At 42.0% G+C, this 25526-nt stretch overlaps 1 protein-coding gene and 1 long non-coding RNA gene across 8 annotated transcripts in view; one reads left to right on the top strand and one right to left on the bottom strand.

Annotated features, from left to right (window-relative positions):
* The window catches only part of AFF2 (ALF transcription elongation factor 2), a 408154-nt gene that overhangs the window by 259918 nt on the left and 122710 nt on the right, over positions 1-25526 (bottom strand). The gene's annotated exons all lie outside the window — the stretch shown is intronic.
* Positions 4800-18684, top strand: LOC309362210. Its single transcript, XR_014164879.1, has 2 exons — positions 4800-4862; positions 18457-18684. It is a non-coding gene; the product is annotated as an uncharacterized lncRNA (long non-coding RNA).

Consider the following 25526-nt stretch of genomic DNA (forward strand, 5'->3'; position numbering starts at 1 on the left):
TTTATGTTATATTTTTTTTTGAAAACTTCAATAAATATTCTTTAAAAAAAGAAAGAAACTGACTCCCATAAGAGGTGGGGTACTCTCCTTAAGAAGAGGTCGGATGGCCATCTGTCATGTATGATCTCGTTGAGATTCATGAATTGCAGGGGGTTGGACTAGATTACCCTTGGGATTCCTTCCAACTCCACAATTCTATTATTCTACTTCAGAATACCAAATTTTAGGGTCAAAATACAGTGGAGGGTTAATGCCATTTTGTTCTGCCTGCAGATTTCCTGAAAGCATCAGCCTGGCTGTTGTTGGAAAGGCAGATTGTTCTCATCCAACTGGACTAGGTAGGCTGGCTTCTTATGGTGTTCTTGTGCTAGAGGGAGCCTGGTATGACCAAGGTTGTAATGATGGCAGGGACAGTGGACAATTCAACCCCCCCCCCCAAAAAAATGGCCAGTCCCAAGAGTCAACATGGTTGGGCGTTTGCCACTAGCTTAATACCCAGCAGTGGAGATGGGCACTAGACAGGAGCCCCTTTGGACCTGCCCTTCCTCTCCAGCATTGCAACCCACTTTTTCATCTGCCTCTCACACTAGTCCAGAAAACAGAAGTGGTGAGGAGGTGGAGCAGCAGCAGTAGATGCTACTGACTCACTGAGAGAGGAAGGCCCATAAAGGAAGCTCACCAGAAGGCACTCCAAAACATGGAGCTAGCACTGGTCCTACAACCTTTTTTTACCTTAAATTGGGGGTTTCCCAAACTGTAGTCTGTGGGCCACCAGTGGCCCACAAGCTTTGTTCAGATGGGCCGCAGCATGTCCACATTAAATATTCATATTGATTTTTAACTGCATCTTTATTGCTTTCTATTTCCGATATTGTATTTTATTGTATGACAATTTGAATTCTATGGGAAGCAAATTGTAATACAGTAAAATACCATATAAGAAATAAAAGAAGCCATAATAATACAATTTAAAATCACACAGCGTCTAGCACAGCTCATTACAATTGCTACATCAGGTGGAAAATAGTTCCTGAAGACCACAAGCAATTTTCAAGTGGTCCATGGGGGGGGGAGTTTGGGAACCGCTGCTGTAGACCCCAACAATATTTATACCTTCAATACACCAGTCAAACGCTCCTTTAAGTTGCTTTGGACAGACTTCAAAAGGAGGAATGAATGAGAAAGCGAGCAGCTCCACTGAGAAGCTGCACCCCTTTTGCCGAGAATATTAAATGCTAATTTGCCAGCCTCAGGTCTGTTTACACAAGAATGGCAAAATATTCCAGTTATTCTATTGCAAACATAGCTGCTATTTCCATCTAGCTTCTTCCAGTATAGTTGCCAGAAAGACTACCTGGTAGAATACATCCAGCAGATGTTGAAGTAACAGGGGCAGAAACACAATAGTAGTAGCTACTCACAATAAAGAATGCTGTTGGCGGTTATCAGCTTCCTGATAACCATTATCCCAAATCTCTGGGAAGGGAGGTTGCTGGGATGTCATTCCATCCAAGCTTTGAAACCTCAACAGGGTTCAAGATAGCAGGGTCAACAGCTCATTGCCCAACCCCATTGTTCACAATGTGCCAGAACTGACTCAATGCTGCCCTTTGGCTCAACTGGAATTTGTCTGCAAATGCCTGTGGTTCCCCCCTCCCTTTTAAGTGTTTCTTAACTTTCACAGCAAGTGCAAAGGTCAATCAGGATGTAATTATTTCTACTCTCAGGACAGAGATCCAGGCTTCTGTTGTGATGGATCTCAGTCTGCTGTATGCCAGGCATTGCTGATGCTTCCGAACAATTTCAGTCTGCTGGACGTTGTAACTGAGAATAGCTCCCTTGCTCTCTTGTATCATTATTAATTGCTGTTCAACTAATCAGGTAATTATTTTAAAAGGGACAGTTTTCAAGTCAAGGATTTGTAATGACAATAATGATGTCTAGCAAGAGAGCAGTGAGTATTTTTAAAACAGAAAAACAGTTCAGAAACAGCTTCATTCAATTGCTTAAAACTCCTCTTAAAAGGGAGTGGGGCTTGGGATGAGAGGGAGGGTAAAAGGGTGGGTGTTGGCAGTGGCCTAGCGTGGGTTGTCAGCACCCGGGGCAAGGCAAGTCATTTACGCCCCCTAACCCGTGGATTTGCGCCCCCTAACCCTAACCCCCAGATGTTGCGCCCGGTGCGGCTGGCCCCCCTGCACCCCCCACGCTACGCCACTGGGTGTTGGTCAGGTGTGAGGGACAGGCAAAGGGGTAGGCAGGGCTAAGGAATGGAGCAAGCAAAGGTGGCAGTCTTGTATATATGTTTAATATACATAACCTACCTGACTGGGTTACCCCAACCACTCTGGGCGGCTTCCAACAAATTAAAACATAGTAAGTCATCAAAGATAAAAAACCTCCCTCCAGATGCTGCCTCCAGATGCCTTCTGAAAGTCAGATAGTTGTTTATCTCCTTGACATCTGGTGGGAGGGTGTTCCACAGGGCAAGAGGCACTACCAAGAAGGCTCTTTGCCTGGTTCCCTGTAAACTCACTTCTTCCAGTGAGGGGACCACCAGAAGGCCCTCAGAGCTGGATCTCAGTGTCTGGGCTGAATGATGGGGGTGGAGACATACACATCACATACACTCAAGCCTCATATTGGTTCAGTGTGTGGAAGCAGGCACGTTTATGACAATGAGCCTGGCATCCATCGTCTTTGAGTAGCACTTATCTGTTTGCCGGATTTTGCCACTATGGTTTGAGAGGTGTTTAGGAGGTTGCATGAAAAGTCACATTTAAAAGAAGACATCTGTAGAGTCAGTTCAGTGAAATGACTATAAGCTGAATGGCCCACAGTTTACCTCAGGAAAACTGTGGCACTCCAGATTTTGTTTGCCTCCAAATTCGTATGCCCAGACAACATAGCCAATAGGTTGGTAGCCATCTGTAAGGTGCCAGGTTTCCCCATTCTTGTCCTACAGGCAACCAGGCAGGTGTACCAGCCTTCCCAAATTGGGACCCTCCAGATGTTGTTGAACTACAACCCAGTTGTTGAACTACAGATGTTGTTGAACTACAGCCCAGTCAGAATGGTCAATGTTTGTGGTTGCTGAGAGTTGTAGCCCAGCAACAGCTGGAAGCAGCTGGAAGGTCAAAGAATACGCACCATAGCTATACATAGATCCCGTTTCCTATCTGTCATAACAAACTCACTGTAGGAAATTAAGCAAGCCATTATGAATGGTTGGTGTTTGGTCAATATACTACAGAAAGAGATAGTCTGATAAGATGTCTAGTTGAAAGGATAAAGAAAACTTAAGGTTGATTACTCATGGGAAACAAAGCCATTGTAAGTATAGTTTTCTCACGTGGTCAAGATGGAGGCCAGAAGTTAATCCTATCAGATGCTAACTCATATTTGGACTAACTTGGAGAAGAAGCAGGAAGGACATAAAGCCTGAGAGGACGTGACAGCAGTTTTGCTGCTGCTGCTGCAGATGGACAGAACTTCCAGCTCGAGGAATATAAAGAGAGAAATAGCAGTATGAACACCACCAGAGATGTCCAATTAATTGAGTCAGTCTAAGATATCAGAAAACGAAGTACTCTTCTTGTTCATCTTAAAATAAAAAAAAAGTTTTCTTTTTAAAATGTTATGGTAAACAGATGCAATGCATCGGAACACTTGTTATTTATTTGTTGCTGTCAGTTGAATTTATGCCTCTCATTTTATCATGAACTGCAAGACTTCATAAAAGTGTGTCTTATTTCACTGATCTTTAATAACCTGGAAACCTGTAACACAAACCTGTAATGAAGCACCCCATATACTCCAAATTAAAAATAAATGAGTGACCTCAAAGAGCTTTTGCCTTCAAAGGCTCTTTCATTTGAGTGGTTTGGTTTATATACATATAAACAAGGCGATACACTGGTAAAAATTTCCAGCATCTGAATGTATATAATGCAAAGGAAGTCGCGGAGCAGCTATTTATTCCAAGCACATGATTTAGCATTTGTTTATGCAAACCGCATAATTGGAAACTCTGTCCATTTTTCTGCCTGTGCTAAACATTCTGTGTATAAATACTTTTTCATAGTAGATAAATAGGGTTTTTATTTAGGTCTTATCACCTTCATATTACATATTCATTGATTTCAAAACTGCTTTAAACAGCTCAGTAGATGTGAAACATTATGAATTCCGTTTTGGCACCTTGGTATTAAATTTGCATATCAGGTCACGCACTGCTTGACATACATGCAGAATTGCACCACGGCTATTTTATTACGACTCACAAAAGATAGTCAGGAACTGCACGCGTAGCATCAGAAATAAATTAAAAGGGATAAAAGGCCCAGCACTGGACCACTTTTCATTGTGTTGGGATGCCTGAAATGCTTTATTTCTGCCACTCCATAAGTAAGAATCAAGGCTACAGTGCATTTTACTATTCCTCCCCCCTCTTTTACTGGATTTTAATTGTACAAGTTAAATAATAATAATAATAATAATAATAATAATAATAATAATAATGGAGCCCTTTCACCCAGTTTTGATTCCTGTTTCAGTTCTAATGTTTTTATTCTGTTGATTGGCCTGTAAAAGTGGATAAGTGGTCTGTGACAAATAGACATGGTATATTATGCATTCAGATATGTAATGGCTACTTGATTTCTGGGACAGTGTGGGGCAGGCGTAGTCAGTGTAATAATACTCTCCAGATGTCATTGGATTACAACTCCCATTATTCCTGCTTATTCATTGGATAACACTGGACCAATCACTATCTCCCAGGCTAGAATGTTGTTGTGCTGATAAAATATGGAGGGCTTCATGAATGTCATCAGAACTCTCAAGAAGAAGAGCAGGATATAAAGGTGATCATAGAATCATAGAATTTGTAGGGTTGGATGGAACTATGAGGGTCATCAAGTCCATGCTCTACCAACTGAGCTAGGGCTGTTTTGCTTATTCATTTTTCAGAGTGGAAGGGTATACTTCAAAAATTATACAATTATCAAAATGCCAATCAACTTCCAATTAATTCATTTTAGTTAGTGGCTCCCCGCATGGTGGTTTGGATGCAATTCCAATTTTATGCCACTGCATTCCATAATCTTAATTAATGTCAGCTACATTTCAGTTATAATAATAATCCCTTAGTCAACAGCTACATAATTAATGATTTCCATTCATAATGTTACAATATATAAATTTATAAAGCTTCAAGTGAGGAACTCAAACTATTATCTTTATTCTGTCCTGCATGTGATAACTGTTATATCCATGGAGATTCCTTCTGTCCATATATGATGTTGTCTCTTTCACTTCCAAGCTGTTGTTTTCTACCTTCGTGCCTTGGAGCGGAACTGAATCTCTAAGTTTCTCAGAGATCTTATCTTTCCATCCCTTGCTTTGATGTCTCAGAACAGGTAACAGTCTGCTAGAAACCATTCTGTCTCACTAGTAGAACATGTTACAGGTCTTAGCCATCTTTCCCTCAGCCTAGGAAAAGGTGGGCAGTTTTTGAATGCACAGAAGATTTAATACTGCTTTCTACTTCCCAGAATCTCTGCAGGTTCTTATCATAGCCCCAAAATTCTTTTCATTCCAGCAAGAGATTTATGGCCCAATTAAAGTTTATCTTAGATTATATTCCATCAGTAGCACATACAAATCTCAGTCTCTTTTTCCTTGTCTGTTGTTTTTAAATGGAGGTGAGGAGAATTACTCTGTCTTTCCAACATAGTCATACTTGAGCTTCCCCTCCCCCTCCTTTTTTCATTTCAGATCACATGAAGTTTCCATTTTTGCTTGTTAATATCAATATTTCTCCAATGTCCCTTCCTCACTTGTAAAGGGTTGCCGAATCATAAATATATAAAAGAAGCTTAGACCAAACAAACCCTGGGCTTCCCTCTCCCCAACCAACTCTCACACTGAAGACAATCTTATCTCAGGTCAAACGTTTGATCTATGTAGTTGGTATATTCTGCAATATGTTGGTGCAACCCTTTCCCATCACATGCTGGTACTTTAAAGCCAATTAAAGATCCAATAAAATGGAGAACATTTGCTTCTTAATGGCGGAATAGGAGGGTTTTCGCCAGGCGAAGTGCTTTTGCACTCAGTGCCTCCCACATTCCATGCCGGAGTGGGAGCCAGGTACCAAGACGAACTGTGAGTGATGCCCATTCTCCCCATCCCCGGGGGGAATTTGAAAAGATGATTTACCTTCTGTCATCCTTGTTTTTTGTTTGCTGACGAACCCCCGCTGTTGTGGGGGCTGCCTCCATTAAGGAAGGCGGGACCAGAAGCCGTGATTGTGCCATGTCTAGTGATGCTACAACCATGTATTCATATTTCCCTTATTTCTTGATTATTTAAAAAGTTGTACCATGCCTGTTTTACAAAACACACCCTCGTGTATTTCCTCTTACTATAATTGTATAACTGTTTTGATTTTTTTTATTGTATAGAGATTATGTTATGTATTGACATTCAACTCCCATAAGCCCTGATTACTGGCCATGCTGGCTGGGGCTGATGGGAATTGGAGTCTAACAGGATCTGGAGTCCTGTGGTGTGGGGGGAAATATTAATATTAATACCCTCGGTTCAGGTTGCAATCCTATATCTATTTTCCTGAGAGTAAGGCTATTTAAAATCAAAGGGACTTTATTCTGGGAAAAACATGTATATGATTGGACAGCTGGCCTCCTGTTTGCACACATGAGTTTTATGTGTTTTGGAGTTCTGAACTAGAGAACTTAAGAAAAGCCCTGCTAAATCAGGTCCATGGCCCATCTAGTCCAGCATTCTGTTCTCACAGTGGCCAGCCAGATGCCCATGGGAAGATGCCCATGGGAACAGCTCTCTGCCCACCTGCAACTCCCAACTCCTGGCACCTGGGACATAGCCATAGTCCTCCAAAAAAAAATTCAAGTCCTTTTAATCCAAGTTGGTGATCATCACTGCTTCCCATGGGAGTGAGTTCCATAGTTTAACTATGCACTGGGTGAAGATATACTTCTTTTATCTGCCCTGGCTCTTCCAGCATTCAGAGGACTGTGGGAAACGTGCCCAGTGCGGCACTGGGAGAGGACTGTGCCTTGAGTGGGTTGCAGGGCCAATGAATCAAAGTCAATTTGCATAATACATTTTGATAAGCTTGACCTTATTTGCAGATGATCTGCACACACATGAAAGAACCAGAGTCGCTCATCATGACAGACAAGTTCAAACTCACCAGATGAGTAATTTAGCCTTCACACAGCCATCTTAAAATATAATGATAATCTCAAAGTGGGTTTAAATTATTTAGCATTATTTATTTGAAAACTTATAAGCTGCTTGATCAAAAAGTCACTGGTGTATGAAGAAAATGATAGCTGAAACATAGGTGAAATCCACAAACCAACTGAACAAATATACATTATTAATAACAAAGAAAAAAATCACTAAAACAAACATAAGTAATTAAATCATGTGTCAAGGACAGACTTTCTGAAACAAAAGTGTTTTCAGCAGGTATTTAAAATAATATAGTGAGGGTGCCTGGCTAATGTCAATGCCTAATGTCAATAGGCAGAGAGTTCCAAAGCCCATGTGCTATAGCACTACAGGAACAATTCCTTGTATGTGGCAGGTGCCACAGACTGAAGAAATCAAAAAGGCATATATAACAGGCAAGGTGATCCCTTGATTCTGTTGTTTTAAACTTCACTTTAGCTCCATCTTCTCCAACCAGTAACTTTCCAGAGTTTACTAGACTACAAGTTCCATTATCCCTGACCATTTGCTACACACCTAAGGAGAGCCCTGCTGGATCAGGCCAAAAGACCACCTAGTCATAGAATCATAGAGTCAGAAAGGACCATAAGGGTCATCTAGTCCAACCCTCTTTAAGGCAGGCATCTTTTGCCCAATGCAAGGCTCAAACCCATGACCTTGAGACTAAGAATCTCATGCTCTACCGACTGAGCCACTAGGTGAACAATGGCCAAATGGATGCCCCAGGAAGCTTGCAAACTGGCTGGGGCTGATAATACTTGTAGTCCATCACATCCAGGGAGCTAGGGGCACCTGCTTTAGATTTTTTTTAATATTGATTTTTAATTGTGTGGTTTGCACTGATTAAAAAGTAATGGTTTAATACAACATTCTTTTCTGCAACTCATTCAGAGACATTTTTAGATGAAAATTCAATAAAAGTCTAAAGTTCAATAATAAATAAGCACTTGGGGTTGTTTTGCAAGCATACTAAGTTGTTGCTACACTGAGTCTATCATTGTCATCAACTCGTTGCTGGCAGTGATTAGAACCCACTCCTTACACTTTCTCATCTCCCTTGTTTGGGATGATGGACCACACTGGTGTTCCAAAATTTTCGAAGAAACCCATGTATCTTATCTGAAGTACCATATTAATGGGCATTGCCTAGTAACCCTTGTTGCAGGGTGTGTGTATCTGTGTAGATATTATATCAAGCATTTCAAGGTATTACTTTACCGCAAGATGCTTTGCTAAATCCTCACACTCTTAGCACTTCATAAAAATGTTTAATTTATGTTTATATATTCGTATTCAAAATGTTAGTTAACAGCCTGTAGGGACCTGGTAATAGGATATTTTCCCCATTCTTTTTTATGTTTATTAGCTACATTAATGACTGTTTCTGCAACTCTGCTACAAAGGCTCATGCTAATGAACGCCAATTAATTCCAAAATGATTTTAAACAAAGGGTGATGAGAATAACCAATCAACCATGGCAGTGTAAAGAGCAGGCAAGTCGCTCTGACCTATTTCCCCCCCCCCATGTTGTTTCTCTGTTGACAGCTAACACTGATAGTCCTCTAGCCCACCATTTCCTGTGTGTACACACGCAAGTGTGACATTCTTCGTCATCTCTCCCTCTCTCACACACATGTACGTTTGGAGCAGACCAGAGAAACCAGAACTGATTTGAAATTTCTGAGGGGAAAAAGTATTCTGAGAAATTATATGAGAATTTACTCTGTTTTGAGAGGAAGGGTCTGCTTCCAAACAATTGCTTAATTGGGGGTGGGATACATCTATAGACTGGAAAGGAATTAGTGAGATCAAGACCTCCACAATCATTTTGTCATCAGCAAATCAGAAGGAGAATTTGTATTCAAGTGTAAATCTCACCCAATATTGCATGTTGTTTAGGGAAGCAATGAGTTTGGATCCACACTCTCAAAAGATGAACTGTAGTGTCATCTCCCATAAGGTTTTTGAGAAATCGAAAATATCCATGATAGAGAAACACTTTGTGCAAGAAATATTTTGCATACATGTCCAACTGCAATGGCACACCAGCTTGGCTTTGGGTCCTGTTGTCTGTCTCGAAAAGCCAACAGTGGAAGAACAAAATATCAACATCATCCATTTGGGTGGAAACAGAATCACCATCCTTGGGGCACCTTCAGTGTTCAACTATTAGCCCACATCTCATTTAAGTGCTACAATTAGATCTACCACGTATTATTCCTCCTGCCACATTTTCTCAAAAATTTCTAACAGTGGCAGTGCATTGCACACCTGATAGAAGATGGGGTGGGGGGGATTTCCTTTTAAACAATGCAAGAGCTAACCAATGCAAAAACCTAATAATTAAATTACATTTAGCCGGCAGCGATTATTATTCCGTACTGCTCTCCCACCGAGGCAGCCACGGTGATACGATTTAAGCAGCAATCTAGCAGAACACTTTTCATTGCCCATGATTGTTGTGCTGAGTAAATTGGCTCACATCATCTTTGCCTCTAATTTGGGTTTTTAGAACAGTTAATTTGAACTTAAGCACCTATGGAAATGTCATTATCAGGAGGTGTCTGCATTGGAATCCTCTTTCTAGTGGGGTTGTTTTGGACTGGCTGGGCAATTTTGTAGATGTTTCTTAAGCTCTCTAATGTGCCATTTATCAGTGATTTATCAGACAATGTCAAAGAGAAAGGGGGCTTTGTTACACATAACAGTTTTTGGCAACATAAACACCATGAAAAAACTGAGATGCTGTTTCTTTTTGAAAAGGTAGTTGGTCCTTTTACAGTGCGGATCTATGCTAAATAAGGACTCACTAAACAATTATTTGCTTCAGTTAATCAACTTGTTAACTGCAGATGAAGAACATGGACCATGACTGCAGCTTCCCCTTAGAAAAGGTTATTCACTGCTGATGGCATTGTTGAGAAAGTCCCAGAATCCCACATAATGTCTTCAGGGTCTGATGATTAGGAAGATATAACAGTGTATAGGATGGTTGCCTGACAGGGCAGCTCTGGGTCTTCAGGTCAAAGAGCTGTACCCAGCTAACTTTTATGCAGGGTAAAGGTAAAGGGACCCCTGACCGTTAGGTCCAAGGTAGACCCATTTAAATTAATGGTCCTTAGCTTGTTGTGGCCATTAACTTAAATAGATATACTTTGAGTATTACTAACTTTGGAGGAAACCCAAACATATTCATTAAAAGTAAAGAATGGCATCCTGGAACCAAAACCAAGACCACCTGCCTCCCACAACCCCATCACAAATTCATGTAAAGCATGTCTAAGGATGGAGTGCCAGGTATGGCATTAGAACTTGTTTATGGATGACCTGGAGATAGAAGTTGGCTGGTGGCAAGCTCCCCCCATGTGCTCTAAACAGCAGTTGTCATATGTCAGCAAAGAGTATAAAGCCAGACTAATAAAATGCTCGCATTCGTGTTTTAACTTGCTGCCTGGTTAGGGAGAAAGTCAACTGGGCCTCCCAGGCCAAAAAGTTCTACAGCTTGGGTGCAATCATCGAGAAGACCCTAACTGCATCTCTACATGTTGCACATCAGATCAGGTTCATAAGCAGGTCAGCTCCTGATGCACTGGTGCTTCTCAGATGCATGGGTAGGTTCATTTAGGCCAGGTGTCAGGAACCTTTGGTCCTCTAGATGTGGCTGAACTACAACTCCTGTCTTTCTTGGCCACTGGCTACGCATGTGGGGATTCAGAACTTTTCACCTTTTGGTGAAAAATTATTTAAATACAGAAATTTTCTCAACAATGGGGGATATGTCTTGCTGAATTGGACTCTGATAGTAAGAAGGGAGGCTCTGAATTTGTTTCTGAAGTCTCATCCAGTTGATAGAGGCAGCCAATTGGTAAGTATGTGCTGAATTAAAAATGTATACCTCCCTTAACAGGCACAGAAGGCTGAGTGTCACTTTTCCTCACCGAGAGAGGAAAATCATGGATTATATATATGGAACATTAACTGTATCAGGATGAAATACAAAGGAGCCACATCAAATAAGCCATGTTGAAATCAGTGAATAGTTTAGCAGAAAGGATTGGGAAGGCAGGATACTTGTGGGTTTTGTTAAGAGCAAGAGTGGCTGACAGAAGTTGAAAGTGATTACCTAGCCTGATGAGACAAATTATAATGAACATTGCTTCTCAAGAGCCAATGGATGTCCAGATTAGATACTTTGAAATATAAGAAAAAGTATGGGACACCCAGCAACTCAAAACCTCGGGTGCAAATAGACAGCTTTCCAAGTAACTTGTAGTTTACTTGTTTAAAGAATTGTCTGGAATTTACGCAATCAAAGCTTGCATGCCACAATGGGCTTTGCCTGTAATGATATAAGGTGTACCCATGTTGGGGGATGGCATGGGGTATATTCAAACATGGGAAATACTGCATTTGTTTTCCTGATTATAATGCTAGCAGTTCTGTCCCATATCCTAATGTTCCTTTCACACTGTAGTACCTGTTGTGTTAGTTATCTGTTGCTTTCCGACCAATGTACTACCATGTCATGCTAAATTACGTTTACACCAGTGGGAATGGTGTGCCACAGCAATGACAGTCATTGGACAATGGGGTTCTCCCCAATCCTTTCCGCACATGCATACTTCTGTTCCCCCATGATTTCCCCACAAAACTGGCATGAAAGAACTGGATGTATTCTGGCATACTGCCCCAGCCATGGGAGATAGTCCCAGATCAGGCTCATTATGCAGGGTGAATAGATTCAGCCCTTTTCTCTGGCACTAATTTTCCAAGTGCAACTCTTACTCTGTGCTGATATTTCAACCCAGGATGCTAACAGGAGTGCTTTTTTTCTGCCCAGGGGGCGGGGGTTAAGTAGGGAGGGATTGCCGGGAGAATTAAATGGCTAACCCCTTTGTCACAATCCCAATCTGGATCTCTCACACCACTACTTTCAGTTAAAGAGAGAGAAAGGAGGAGAATCCCAGTCATGGAATTCAAAGGTCACTTCCAGATGACCTGCTAAATGAGCATTCATCCAAATTTGTTTGAGGGGAGAATAGACAATGTCAGCTATTTAACGAGCATTCATCCTGATTCGTTTGATGCCATTGCATCAAAGCAAGTTTTATCCTACACTTCCCACCTGAAAATAGCTACAGTCCCCCAAAATGAATTTCATCAACCCACTCTAACACACTTGTAGACTATCTTTCCTCCAACACAATTCATGGGGGGTTGCCCCACCCCCTGCCTGCATTTCATCCCTACAACAATATGTGAGGTACATTAGAGAGCCAAGATGGAAAGCCCTAATATGGGTCTCATTGATCCAAGCGTATCCACTACACTGACTGACTCTATGAAGCTGTTACACCTGAGCATTTGGAAATGGAAAATGGAACAAATCATAAAAGAGTGCATCATCATCTAGGTACAAAGCATTTCTTTTTTAATGCATGGCATGATATGTAGCAGTTTCATCTCTGGCCCAGGGGAGGGGGAGGCCAAATATTGCCAGGATCACAGAACACAGAAAGTCTACTCTGGTAGAAATGTAAGAAGGCGTCATTATTCATTCTGGCCCATATTCAATACAGGCAGCATTGCTTCTGCTCCACTGCGGTTTGACTTCTGCTATTAAAAATATATATATGTTATGTCTTATTGTCTGCTGTGGCATAATGGAAAACTGAAATAACTCATGTAATTAATTATGTAAGTTGCATCATCATTATGTTATTCCATCCTATTCATTTCAATGCAAAGGAAACACACTGCAAAGGGGGGTGGATATAATCAATTATGTATCATTTGCAGACTGAAAGCAACAACAGCAAATGCCAATCGTATTTGCGGGATTGATTTCTGTTCTGGACATGGGAGGTGTAGCCTAGCTCAGTCGGTAGAGAACAAGAATCTTAATCTCAGGGTCATAGGTTTGAGCCCCACTTTGGACAAAAGATTCCTGCATTGCAGGGGGTGAACTCTACAATTCCATGTATAAGCCAACATTGGCAATTTTTGCTTCCGCTTCTGTTTTTCATCAAAATTCTCTTACATTCCTCTTGCCATTCATGACCTCCCAACCGCCCCTTGAAATTGTCACCCTGTGCACCTACAATGTTTAGAAACAAAAATCCTATTAGCACCATTTTTATTTTTTACTATGCCTAGTAGTTGGGCAGGGGTGATTCCTGAGTGGGGGGATTAATGGCTGGAGGGGAAAGGGATAAACCTCTTGCCCCTGTGTGCTCATGTTGCTGATAACCATCATACTTCCTGCAGTTGTAATTTATTTGAGAAAAACAAGAGGCGTAGCTACCTGCTACGCATGAATCCTAATGTGTAGCTTGATCCTTAGAATAATAAGATTCAAACAGCTGGAAGAAACTTGGAGGTCACATAGTTTGACCCCTGCTCAATGCAGGATCTGCAATGCAGAATGCAACAGCAGCATCCCTGACAGACATCTGTCCGAAATCTTCTTTCTTCCTTTCTTTTTTATTAAATCTGCATACCGCCCTTCATCCAAAGATCACAGGACAGCTTTTGTAAAAATACAAAATGAGAACACAAAATACATAACGAAACAACAAATGCAAACTAAAAATCTGCCTCCTAGAAACACATTGAAAGGGCCACAGATTGTTTTATCAGCCAAAGGCATGATCGTAGAAGGACATTTTCACCTGGCACCTAAAGATATGTCGGCAAGCTCCATTGGGACAGGATCTGACCAACGAGGAGCCTTTCATGTTGCCACCCTCCTGACCTTTCTTGGAGGGGACACACAAAGCAGAGCCTCAGATGATGATCACAGGGTGTGGGTTGGTTCATATGGGGAAAGGCAGTCAGTTCTGCCACCTCCTTTGGGCCGGACTGTAAAATGGTCTGCACTACTCAGAAAAGCTCTGCTGGAGGGACCAATGATGATGGAATGGAGACAGCAAGGTATGCCTTCTTCGTTGTCTTCACTGCAACAAGGTAGGCTCGATTATGAGCCCTCACAAGTGTTTGATTGCATTCAACCACAGCTTTGTTCCATTCATGTTTGAGACATGTTTGTTTCCTTGCCATAAGAATATACCAGAGAGCCAAGCAGGCTTCATGAAATGAGGGAGCTCAGGGGCCATCAGGTCAACAGTCCATGCCATTCCGATGTTCCAGAGGTCATCCAGAGTTTCAACTGGAATGCCAGTCATATGAACATGGAAATCCCCCAGGGTCATCTAGAAATGCATTGGATCCTTCAGCCTTTGGGCGTGGACCATCCTAAGGTGTCACCCACTTCCACATTGGGGTAAAAGGTGCTGAGAGCCTAAATCTCAACAGGAAATGATCTGTGTAACAGGCTTTCAAATATTTGAAGACTGCTATCATATCTTATAATCTTCTCTTTTCCAGACTAAATATATCCAGCTCTTGCAACTAAGGATGCCAGTTAATTCTAACAAAGACAGAAATAGGAACAGAAATGTCCCATATCTGGAATGGAATCCAATTCAGCAAATATAATTGGTAATCAATGCTGTTGTTTCAGTTCACAAATAACACATAACTGATTACACTTCCACTATTTGCATTGTTTTTCCTTTGCATGAAACAAACAGGGTGAATTAATGCAATGATAACCATATTTCACCACAAAAGACAGCAAGACATTCAATGTTATTTTGGATGGAAGACAAACTGCAGGGGAACAGAAACAGTGTTGCATGCAGCAAATACAGGGCATAATGGAAAACAACATCCTCTTACATCCACACTAGTATCTACTCCTTTTCCAAGATCCTTCATCATCCTACTGAGTTTGTTTTCCACTGGAAAGGAGTTGGGGAAGGGCAAAACCACACTGATCCATTCCTAGAAGGTATAGGTCAAGCAGCAAACCACTTTAACCCATGCTTTCTAGGCACATGTGGAAGTGTAGACAAGCCCTAGGTTATACTCAGAGCAGACCCGTTGAAATTAATGGAGATGGCTATCTTAGGTTCATTAATTTCAATGAGATTACTGTCAGTAGGAGTTCAATACACCCAAAAGTTAGTAGCTAAGTCATACTCAAACTAGACCCCATGAAATCAATGAACACAAATAACTTATGTCTGCTTATTTTGATGGGTCTATTCCAAATATGACTTAGTTACAACCTTAGTATACAACCCCCTAGGAGTGCATTGGCTTTTTTTAAATATATAGCTACAGAACATTGTTGGCTTATATTCACCTTGTGATCACCTAATGGAATCAAACCCTAGATCTGTGAGGATGAGGTGGGCTATTTAGGCTATGCTGGCTAAAGCTCTTCATCCTGATTCAGCCAAGGCTCAGCCAAAGCCAAGGCTGGGGTAAGTTCCCCAAAAGGTGAGTGCTGGGGGTGTAGTACAGGAGGGCAGGGCAGCGCAGGGCAGGGCAGGGCACAGCAATACTTACTCCCATGAACTAGCAACCCAGTGGGAGATACAATGGCAAAAAGGCTTGTGTATACCAAACTCTCTCTTAATGGCTTATTTCCCTTCTGCCATGCTCATGTCAGCTCAGTCTGCAGCAGCACCCAGTGTAATGTGTGCTGGATTCCTATAGTTTGGATTGCACTGTTAGACACTAAGATTCTTTGCACAGGTACTCCTGCCAAGCCAGATCTCCACCATCCTATACTTACACCATTCTTCTGGTACCTAATGCAAGACATTACATTTATTTCACTTGAATTTCAACTTGTTGATTTCTAACCAATGTCTCAAACTGCCAAGATCTTCTCCACATACACACCCCTGGAAGATAGCTCGATCTATGCAATCATCAAACACAAATACCCAGCACTGTAAATCTGATAAAGAGATGCAAAGTTCCATACAACCCAAAATCTTCCAAACAGTCCATATATGTAAACAAAAGAACACAGAAACATTTTTAAACAACAAACTTTCAGCTTTAAGCAGAATCCCATTAACAGCATGGAATCCTATAACATGTCCACCAGGGCACACAGTCTTGTGTAAGCAAGTTACCAATAGGGAAGGGAAAAGAAGCCAAAGATATAACAAGAGGGGTCTGCTTGTCGTCCTCCCTATGCCTAAGATTGAATGGGCCTTCTGAGAAAATCAGATTATAAAAAGATCCCTTTGTCTTTTATGGTGCTACTCAGCCCTCCCACCTTTGTGCTCTTTGCAAATCTGTCATGCATCCCCTTTTCACTTTTATGTAAATCGTCCGTCTCTCTCTCTCTCTCTCTCTCTCTCTCTCTCTCTCTCTCTCTCTCTCTCTGTGTGTGTGTGTGTGTTTTGAACAGCACAGGTATGAGGACAGAGCCCTGAGGCATTCAACATGAGACCTCACACCCAGATGTTACCCCTGGGTATGCTTGTTCAAGCAGCCAGGGGTCTACCTAGCAGGAGTATCGTTCAGCCCACCTTTCCCATCCTGTGTCATTTCATGATCAAAATGAGCTTGCTACCATTTTTATCATTGCACAGATGTTTTAAAACAAAAAACAAGCAACGTGCACAGACAGATCCATTGTTTATTTACGACCCCCATGACAATCAGCATGGCATATGCGCCTACAATGTTTGACAGATAAAAAGAGTTATTTACAGAAGCCGTGTTTATTATGTATGAAGACGCAAGCAGCTCTAGTATTTGTTAAGCCCTCCATTCATTCTCCCCAGAGCTGGCATCCAGGACAGTCGTAGAACGGCACAGGGGTAACATCACAAATGCATGTCATTTTCATCTTGTGACTGTTAATTTTGGAACACAGTTTAGCTTTGCCATTTTCACATGGCTTCATTTATTGGGTGGGGCAGGGAATGGGTGCTCAGCACAGGAATTTTTCTTAAACACATTGGGCTTTTAACTAAATTCTTTGTGGCACTCCTGATAACTCTATTCTCTGGACTTTGCCTGCAGTCCAACCAACAACATCTCCCAAGTGCCATGTTGGCTACCACTGGGTATTATTGTAGTGGCAAATTCAGAAGTTCAGGGCCCCTTCATGGTAGTCACAACTATGTCCCCTCACAGCCACTCAGCCTTCTAACACTATACTATGATTATGCAATATCATAAAATTTTGTAGTAATGATAATTAGAGATGTATTACCATGATCCGTGCTGATCTCTATGTGTTACCTTTCAGCTATATCTATTTTCTGTGCACATACATGGGCAAATGCTTTGGAGTGTTTTCCATGAAGTTCCATTGTATGTAAAGCAAACAAACAAACAAACTTGCACACCACTCTCTTGAAAGCCCCTTGTGTTTTCAGTCTTTTTAAATGCCTAGCTTACAGAAAAAGATTTTCCTTGGTGTCCTTTCCATGTACCTTCTCCAAAGTGACCCTAGGAACTAGTCCTCAGTGGCAGTCTCACTTCCTTTTACTCTGGCTGATGAGACGAATAGTGGGTCCAATGGTCAAGAAGGCAGTTTCTGCACGTGCTGTAGAGGGAAGTCAGGGGCAGGTGGGCTCACCAGCCTGGGAAAATAGCCCAACTAAGAGAAGGAAAGCTTTGATCCTAAACATCTGCTTCCTTGCAGGATATCTTTGGGAGAGGATAAAGCTAAGGAGTAAACCCTACGCAAATCCGGAGTGGAGTTCCTAAGATGGTTGAACGGCACCTTGCACACTTCCTTCCAGCACCTCCTACAGCCAAGCTGGTGCCAAATGGATTGCACTGTTTTCCTTTGGACCACAACAGTGAGGCAGAGAAGGGGGTCTTGTCATCTGGGCAGGCCAGGATCTTTATATGCACTAAATAGGCTTGCGCCCCAGAGAGGCCACTTCAGTGCTGCTAATGCAGCAGTTTGACTTCAACTCTGGTGGCACACTTCATTGTCTCTCAAAAGAGATATGAATGCCAACAACAATTCCAATCAGCACAAAGGGTGAGAAGGCTTCTTCTCCTGGTTTCTTCTCCCCTTTCATACTGATTGGGCAGCTCTAGGATGCTGGAGAGAGGCACCCTGCTGCAGAAATATTAACAAGTCTTTGACCCTGGACTATTCCATCTCTAATTATGGGCTATAGCTGCAGGAGGGAGCAGGGAGCAGGAAAGCATATAGAACATGAGATTTAATTTAGAAGGAAACCCTTCTGAGAAAACTGATGTAAGAAAGCTATATCTCAACAGCAACTTCAGCTTCCAAAAAATATTGTGTATAGTCTTCCTATTTCCTTCCTCTTCTCTCCAAGGAAACCCAGCTGGAAGGATACTTGTGCACCAAAGGCTTATGGCTAGACATCTACCATCTCGATTTGGATTCAAAAGACCTCAATCAAGAAGGGCCATGCAGCCACCGCTTCAAATGAAAAGGAACAAATGGTTGCAGAAATTTGCCAATATCATTAAGAGCATGTCCAGCTAGTTTCAATTAGGAAAGCACTGATTTGCATATTGAAGAAAATACCTATTTCAATGTTCACCTGCTAAAACACAGGCAACTGTAGATGTAAGTGTAAAAAGTCACTAACAACACATATGACTGCTGATTTGTCTACTAATTGCCACCACTCGTGATATCCCTGCTTGTAATTCCAAACATGCTGCCTCCAGCAATGGGAGGAGGGCAATCAATATGGCTAGTATACAACCTAATATTCCATCTTAATGTCTTCTTAATAGTTATGGAGATAAGTGGCTGGCTAATACAAGGTCTGGCTATTTGGCCACCTCATCTAGTACTCTAAACTCTGACTAGCAGTGAGTCTCAGGGTTCTCACTCAGGCTGTGAACCTTCCTGTCACTCTCTGAATAGGAGATGGTGACTCTTTGGTTTGAACCAAGGACCTTCTGCATGCTAAGCACATGTTCTACTGCTGAGCTATGCTCTCCTCCCACGTCCCTGGAGTCAGCACAGCTTCTCTACTAGGTGGAGTGAAAAAGCAAAGTGTTTCCCCACTCAGTGCATTGCCTCCCCACCTCAAACCACCCCCTGAAAAAAAAACTCCTATCAATCTCCTAAATAGATCCACCAAAACAAGCTAGGTATCTTTCCCTTCAGCAATCTCCCCACAAATTCTATCAAATGTTAGCAATTGACTCTAAAGGCTGCTTTCCCCCTCTTATAATGTTATAGGATAAGTTGTTTAAAGATTGTTCTTCATCCAAACAGCAGTGTTTCCTTTTTAGTAATGGAAAGTTAGATCGGGATCCAAAGTGCCTTGCAGCCAGTTTTGATTGCCCAGACGGGTGTATGTGTGTGTGCTTAAGCCTTGTGCTACTTGGACAGCATTACTGTACAACAAACTTATTTTGAAACTGAGCAGTGTGTATGTTTAAAGATCTTGAAAGAAAACTCACAGGGTGCTGCCAAAGTCTGTGGGTGGAAGTACAGTAGCTGCTGGGATCCCAGTTTTAGTCTGAACAGGAACATGATAGCAGCCATTCCACTTGGACAGTGGTACCATCAAGACAGGACTTCTGGGGATGGATTCAAGGACCGCTTTAAGAAAAATATGCAGTAGGGGCTCCCAATGTAACTGGGCTCTCTTACCACAATTTGAAACAAGTAATACATATTACTATGCAAAGAGCCCCTGCCCTGGCCAGCCATTAAATCTAAATTTTTCTAACTGCACCATTGATTGTAACAGAGATGAGAAGCAGAGCCACTCCATGGGTTCTACTGAGATACCAACTGCCATTTTTCTTCTCCCCTCCATGAGCCGTCTCTGCTATAAGTTGTTTATTGTAAGAACAATTTAACCTTAAGAACTGGTGCCTGTCTATTCGACTGCAATCGCCAGGCAGGGAATGCCTTCATTGTTCATTATCTGTATTGCACCTAGCAAAATTTAGGCACTGCATGATTCTGTACATGGATAATCGGTTTGCACATAGGATGGGAACATGTTTTAAGGTGTGAAACTGCTCCTGCATTTGGTGGGGCTATTTCTTGGAGACCCTATGGGCATAAGCCAGTTAAGAACCACCCAGAGTCAACTTTCAGAATTGGTTTCAGTTTGTTTCTTTCATTTCAGAAGTCAGACTTGGAAAGTCACATATAAACTATATGCAATGTGGTGCTTCCAGACTGGCCTCCTTGCTCAAAATGTTACACATCTCTTCGTTAATAATAATAATAATAATATTTTTTTAAAAAAAATATTTATACCCTGCCCTACCTGGCCAGAGCTGGGCTCAGGGCAGCTAACACCAATAAAGTCACAATACAAACATAATAGGGGGAAAAGAGAGGGGGAAAACAATTTAAAATATCAATTATAATACAATTTAAAGCACAGCCTCATTTTAAAATAGCCAATAAATCAAGACCATAAGGGGAGAGAAACATAAGGGTCAGACTGAGTCCAAACCAAAGGCCAGGCGGAACAGCTCTGTCTTGCAGGCTCTGCAGAAACATATCAAGTCCTGCAGGGCCCTAGTCTCTTGTGAGAGAGCATTCCACCACGTAGGGGCCAGTGCTGAAAAGGCCCTGGTCCTATTTGAAACAATCTAACCTCCTTGAGGCTCGGGACCTCCAAAGTGTTGTTATTTGTGGACCTTAAGGTCCTCCGCGGGGCACACCAGGAGTTATTGCCACTTGAGCTTGTCCCCCCTCTCCTATTCCCCAGGTAGATTTGAGGGTGTGTCCCCCAATAAATCATTGCCTTCTGATTAGAACAGTACTTTCAAACAGCTGGCCTTCAGGGAAGGGTTTCCACACTGATTTCTCTGCAGAGGGACCCCTGAGCAACCCTGAGCAGGATTTGGAGTCCTGCTCCTTACATTACATGTTCTTTTTATATGGATGGAGCCACCCACTGGGTTGTTTAGAACCATTCCAATACACCTATGGGACTGGGCATTGCCAGGGAACATCACTGGTTGCTAGCCATTGTGGGGGGAAACTGGTCCACCATGGATTAATTTGTCTCATTGAGGAACCCTTTGATAATGTTCTAAGGAAAGTAACAGCTCTCTGAAACACAGTTTAGGAAACCTAAAAATTATTTATCTGATCCTGACTAATTACATATTTATTATGTCCATCTTCCCATGATCTACAAGGTGGCATATGTGGTTCTCCCCCTGTCCATTTTATCTCACAAAATCTCGGCAAGGTAGGCTAGGCTGAGGCCTGAGTGGGGGTTTGAAGCTGGGTCTCCCTGGTCTTAGTTCAACAAACTAACTGTAGTCCCGAATCATGGGACTATTGAAATTTTCCAGCACATTTGACAGTCCTTCAGAAATCCATTCCTTTCTTTAGTCAGTTTTTAGGTCTTCTGAACCATTGACCAATTAATCGTAGGAGTAATTTTACAAAAAAATAATAATTGATCAACATTCAAACTTATACTGAAAACAGCTGGTCAGAGGGTGTGATTTCATTCTTTAGAGGAAGGCACTGCCATTAAATATTTCATGCAACATCCTTTCATACCAATTTAAGGAAACTGCAGCTGCTATGTCCTTTCTTTGTTTTCCAAAAAGCAAAATCAATCCACTTAAGAAGGAGACCTCTGGTGGGTTTTCACACCAACAGGAGCTCCTCACTAAGAAGAAACCAGTAACAGCACACAACAAGCCACTGAATGATGGGTTGCCTAACATGATCAAATTTCAAGGGATGCATTGGGAAACTATGCATTTTGGTAATCTACTGATAGATTACTGGATGAATTACATGACATCAGTAGAGCCCTGATATATATATCCCACATCTTCTCCAAGGAGGTCAAGGTGGTGTACATGGTGGTACACAATTGACCCTGATGGAGTAATCAACCTGCAGATTAGGTTGGTCAATTCAGGGTACACACCCCAGTGCCTAAGCCAAGACTGTATTGCATCTGTAATCAATAAAGTTGTGGTCTGCTTGATCCCAAGAACTGCCTTGCTGAGTCTTTATTACTCTATCTGTCCATGGCGATCATGACATTTGTCTGCTTACTGCTTCTGGGCCTGCAATGAATTTCGGTATTTGATTACACACACACACACACACACACACACACACACTTTATCCACGTATGTGCATTTCTAGTAGACATTACTTGGCAGGAGAACTGCATTGCAAAATTCGGGGATGTGTGACTTTCAAAGAATGGCTGTATTTCAGTCTGTCTATTGCTTGAAACTGAGCTAACTAGGACTTTGTAAAACAAAACAAAAAAGAGGAATAAGCAAATTAAATAGGTTCACTTTTAAATGCAAACTGAATTGAATTTATCACCCAATCCTAGGGTGAAATTTAATGGCAGTGGTGGCAGCAGCATTGCAGTTCCCCTCAGGTAGTGTAAGGCAACATTCTCTCCTCTTTGCTCACAATCTTTTCTCTAAGAGATCCCATGTCATAATGTAACATTTTTGAAAGAGGACTTGTGGGGCAAAATGGTGGGTGCTGAAAGGGGTGCCATACCCTCTCCCCCAATTGAATTGCCTTGGAAAGATGCAACATCCTGACATAGGATCACTCATGCTCTTTAAACTTCACCCCACCCCTCACAACTTTCTCTGAGTCCCTCCCCTTGCACCTCAAACTGACCCCTTTTAAAGGTAGTTGGAGGGGCTTCATAGAGTGACTTACAAAGGAATGATATATAAGAAGAAATGATGTTGGGAAGTGACAGGAATCTCTCCCCTCCACACACATATCACAAAATAAATGGTGGTGAAACCCAAGCAGTGGTGGTGGGTTGGCTTTGGTCCCCGCTTTCACCCTGAAACTACCCAAATTGCAGCCAAAAGTTTCTATCCAAAGAACTTTCTCCTTAAATCTGGTAAAAAAAAAAAAAAAACCCAAGCAATAGACTTATTGCCTAAGTAAAATAAAAAATAAAATAAAAATTGGAAATCAGATCCCCTCCTGTAATATTCATGAAATGGTTAGCCAGCTAAATTTCAGCTTGAATCTACAAGTCATGGGTAGTTGCCAGGGTAGGTGGTCAACTCTGTTTCCTAGCATGTGCTTTGTTTCCTCCTTTTTCTTAAGTGTTATTATTTTTATTAACATATTCCCACATGATGCTTTCACTTGAAGCCTTTAAGTGTTTTCCCATATTTGAATCAGGGACCAAAAAAAAAAAAAAAGTGTGTGTGGAAGCTTAAAGATGGTTTGTAAAAACCTAGAAATGCTCTACAAAAAAAATTCCTCAGGTTTTTTTGCACAATAAAACAGTGATATTAGCACATTTAACTGGGGCACAAATGATTTCTGCAATTAGCGTGGGCGTATCTGCAGCTGACTACCACCAGGCAGCTTTCAGACTAAGGGTACGTACACATCATACATTTAAAGCACATGACTTCCCCTAGAGAATCCTGGTAAATGTAGCTTGCTTCTCACAGATCTACAATTCATAGCACTCCTAGCAAACTAAAATTCCCAGAATTTTTTTGTGGGAAGCCTTTGCTTTCAATATATGATTGGTACACAACCCAAAACTCTACTGAATGCATGGCTGGCCATTGCAGTAGAGGAATGAGGCTTGATGCTGGTATGTGCTAAGGTATTTGAAGTGTGCAACTAATCAGAGACAACCAATGTATTACACACAATGAGGTGGCATGAGAATAGCCCTGTGGGATCAAGCCAAAGAGGGCCAATTTAGTCCAGCATCCTGCTCTGATAGCCAACCAGATGCCTACAGGATGCCTATAAATAGGACCTGATGGCAACAGCATTTTCCATACTTGTGATACCCATAAACTAGTATTCATAGGCAAAATGCCCCTACGCCTCAAAGTCCTGGTAAAACAGACACATCCTCCCTTTTTTCACACAAGAGCATAGCACCCATTTTGGATGCGGCAAACTTGCCCCAAAAAGTACCTTTTTCAGGGCCACGGTTTGAGGCACCATGCTGCCCTGAAAAAAGTGTGTCTTTGGGGGCTGCAATCTCACAAGGGTCATGTGAATTGTGTGGGAATGCAGCCCCAGAAGTGTTTTGGGTTATTCCCCCCCCCCAATGTGTCGGAGGCTATGTAATACCTTCAAGAGTAGACGAAGAAAATAGCATTGTGGCTAGCAGCCACTGAAAGATGAAGATTGAGGCAGATACAGATTTCTGGAAGGCATATCCCTCCCCAGGCCACACCCCTCACTGGTCTTGTGTAACACCCTCCTTGAGTGCTTTTGGCAAGCTAGAATGTGTCCCCCCAACTCTGATAATGCCCTTTGCTCTTCTGGCTGAAGCACAGCTCTTCTGATTGCTTCACCCATGTTTCTCTCTGGCTCTGTGTTTCCCTCAGTGTCATGTGGACTTCAGAAAGCTGCCCTTGGGACAAAGGTGGCCCTCAAGATGAAGAGGGTTCACCACCCCTACCCTAGCACAATTCATTAGTTCCAGCTCCTGGTTCCCCCCCACCCCCCTGATAGCTACCTAATGCTCAGTCTGGGTGCATTCAGGCTTGGGTGGCAGGTGGTGCTAGCCAGAGGCCAAGCCCCTGAAATGGGGCTCTGCCAAGCCGCATTACAAAGAGAGACGTGTCTACAGCCAGAGTTCTCTTGATGAGCCCATCATATGGCCTTCATTATAAAGTATTGCAAAAGCAATACTTCTCACAGTATTTACAAATGTAAACCACATGGCCAGGCCTTGTAATACTCCACGGACAACTATGCTAAGGGACTGAGGTTTTTTTGGCTTTGTTTTATTGGTCGTTTTATTTTATTTGAAATATGAACCAGGCAAAGGGGGTTTCCAGCCTAATGCTTGTTCCAGTCCATTATTCTTCCTCCTCTGAAGTTTTCTAAAAAGCAAAGGGGAGGCTTAAATATGGAATGAAAGATCCACCCGCAAACAGAGGACATAATGTAATGTTATTTGGCAAATCAACACAAAACGAGGAATTAGTTAACCCAGGGCTCTTCCCCCACCCCTTATTCTCCCCCTTTTTCTTAGCCCTTCCATTCAATTAAAAGAAATAAAAATATAAACCCCTAAAACCTTCTGCGCTTGTAAAGTTTTATAAGTCATATACAAAGCTCCTTGCATTTACCGCTCGAGCTGAATCAATATGGTTATCTACCTGTCAATTTTTTTGTGCTCTTTAATCCAGAAAGAGTGCAGGCCCTTCCTTTTCCCTCTCTCTCTCTCTCTTTTATAGCTTGCTGAGGAAGTACTAAGCTAATCAATATATCCTGTGATAAGGGGGTGATTTGAAACACATATAACAAAAGCTTATCATTTCACTGTACACTGAACCCGTCAAAACATTTTCTCAGAAGGAATGGCAAGAGAAATCTTCCATGTTTCACGGCTTAGGTGGGTGGTGTCAGAAGCGTTATGGGACTTTTCACTTCCCACTTTCAGGGGCC

This window comes from Podarcis melisellensis (genome assembly GCF_964234715.1).
Source record: "Podarcis melisellensis genome assembly, chromosome: Z".
In the NCBI taxonomy this organism is placed as follows: Eukaryota; Metazoa; Chordata; class Lepidosauria; order Squamata; family Lacertidae; genus Podarcis; species Podarcis melisellensis.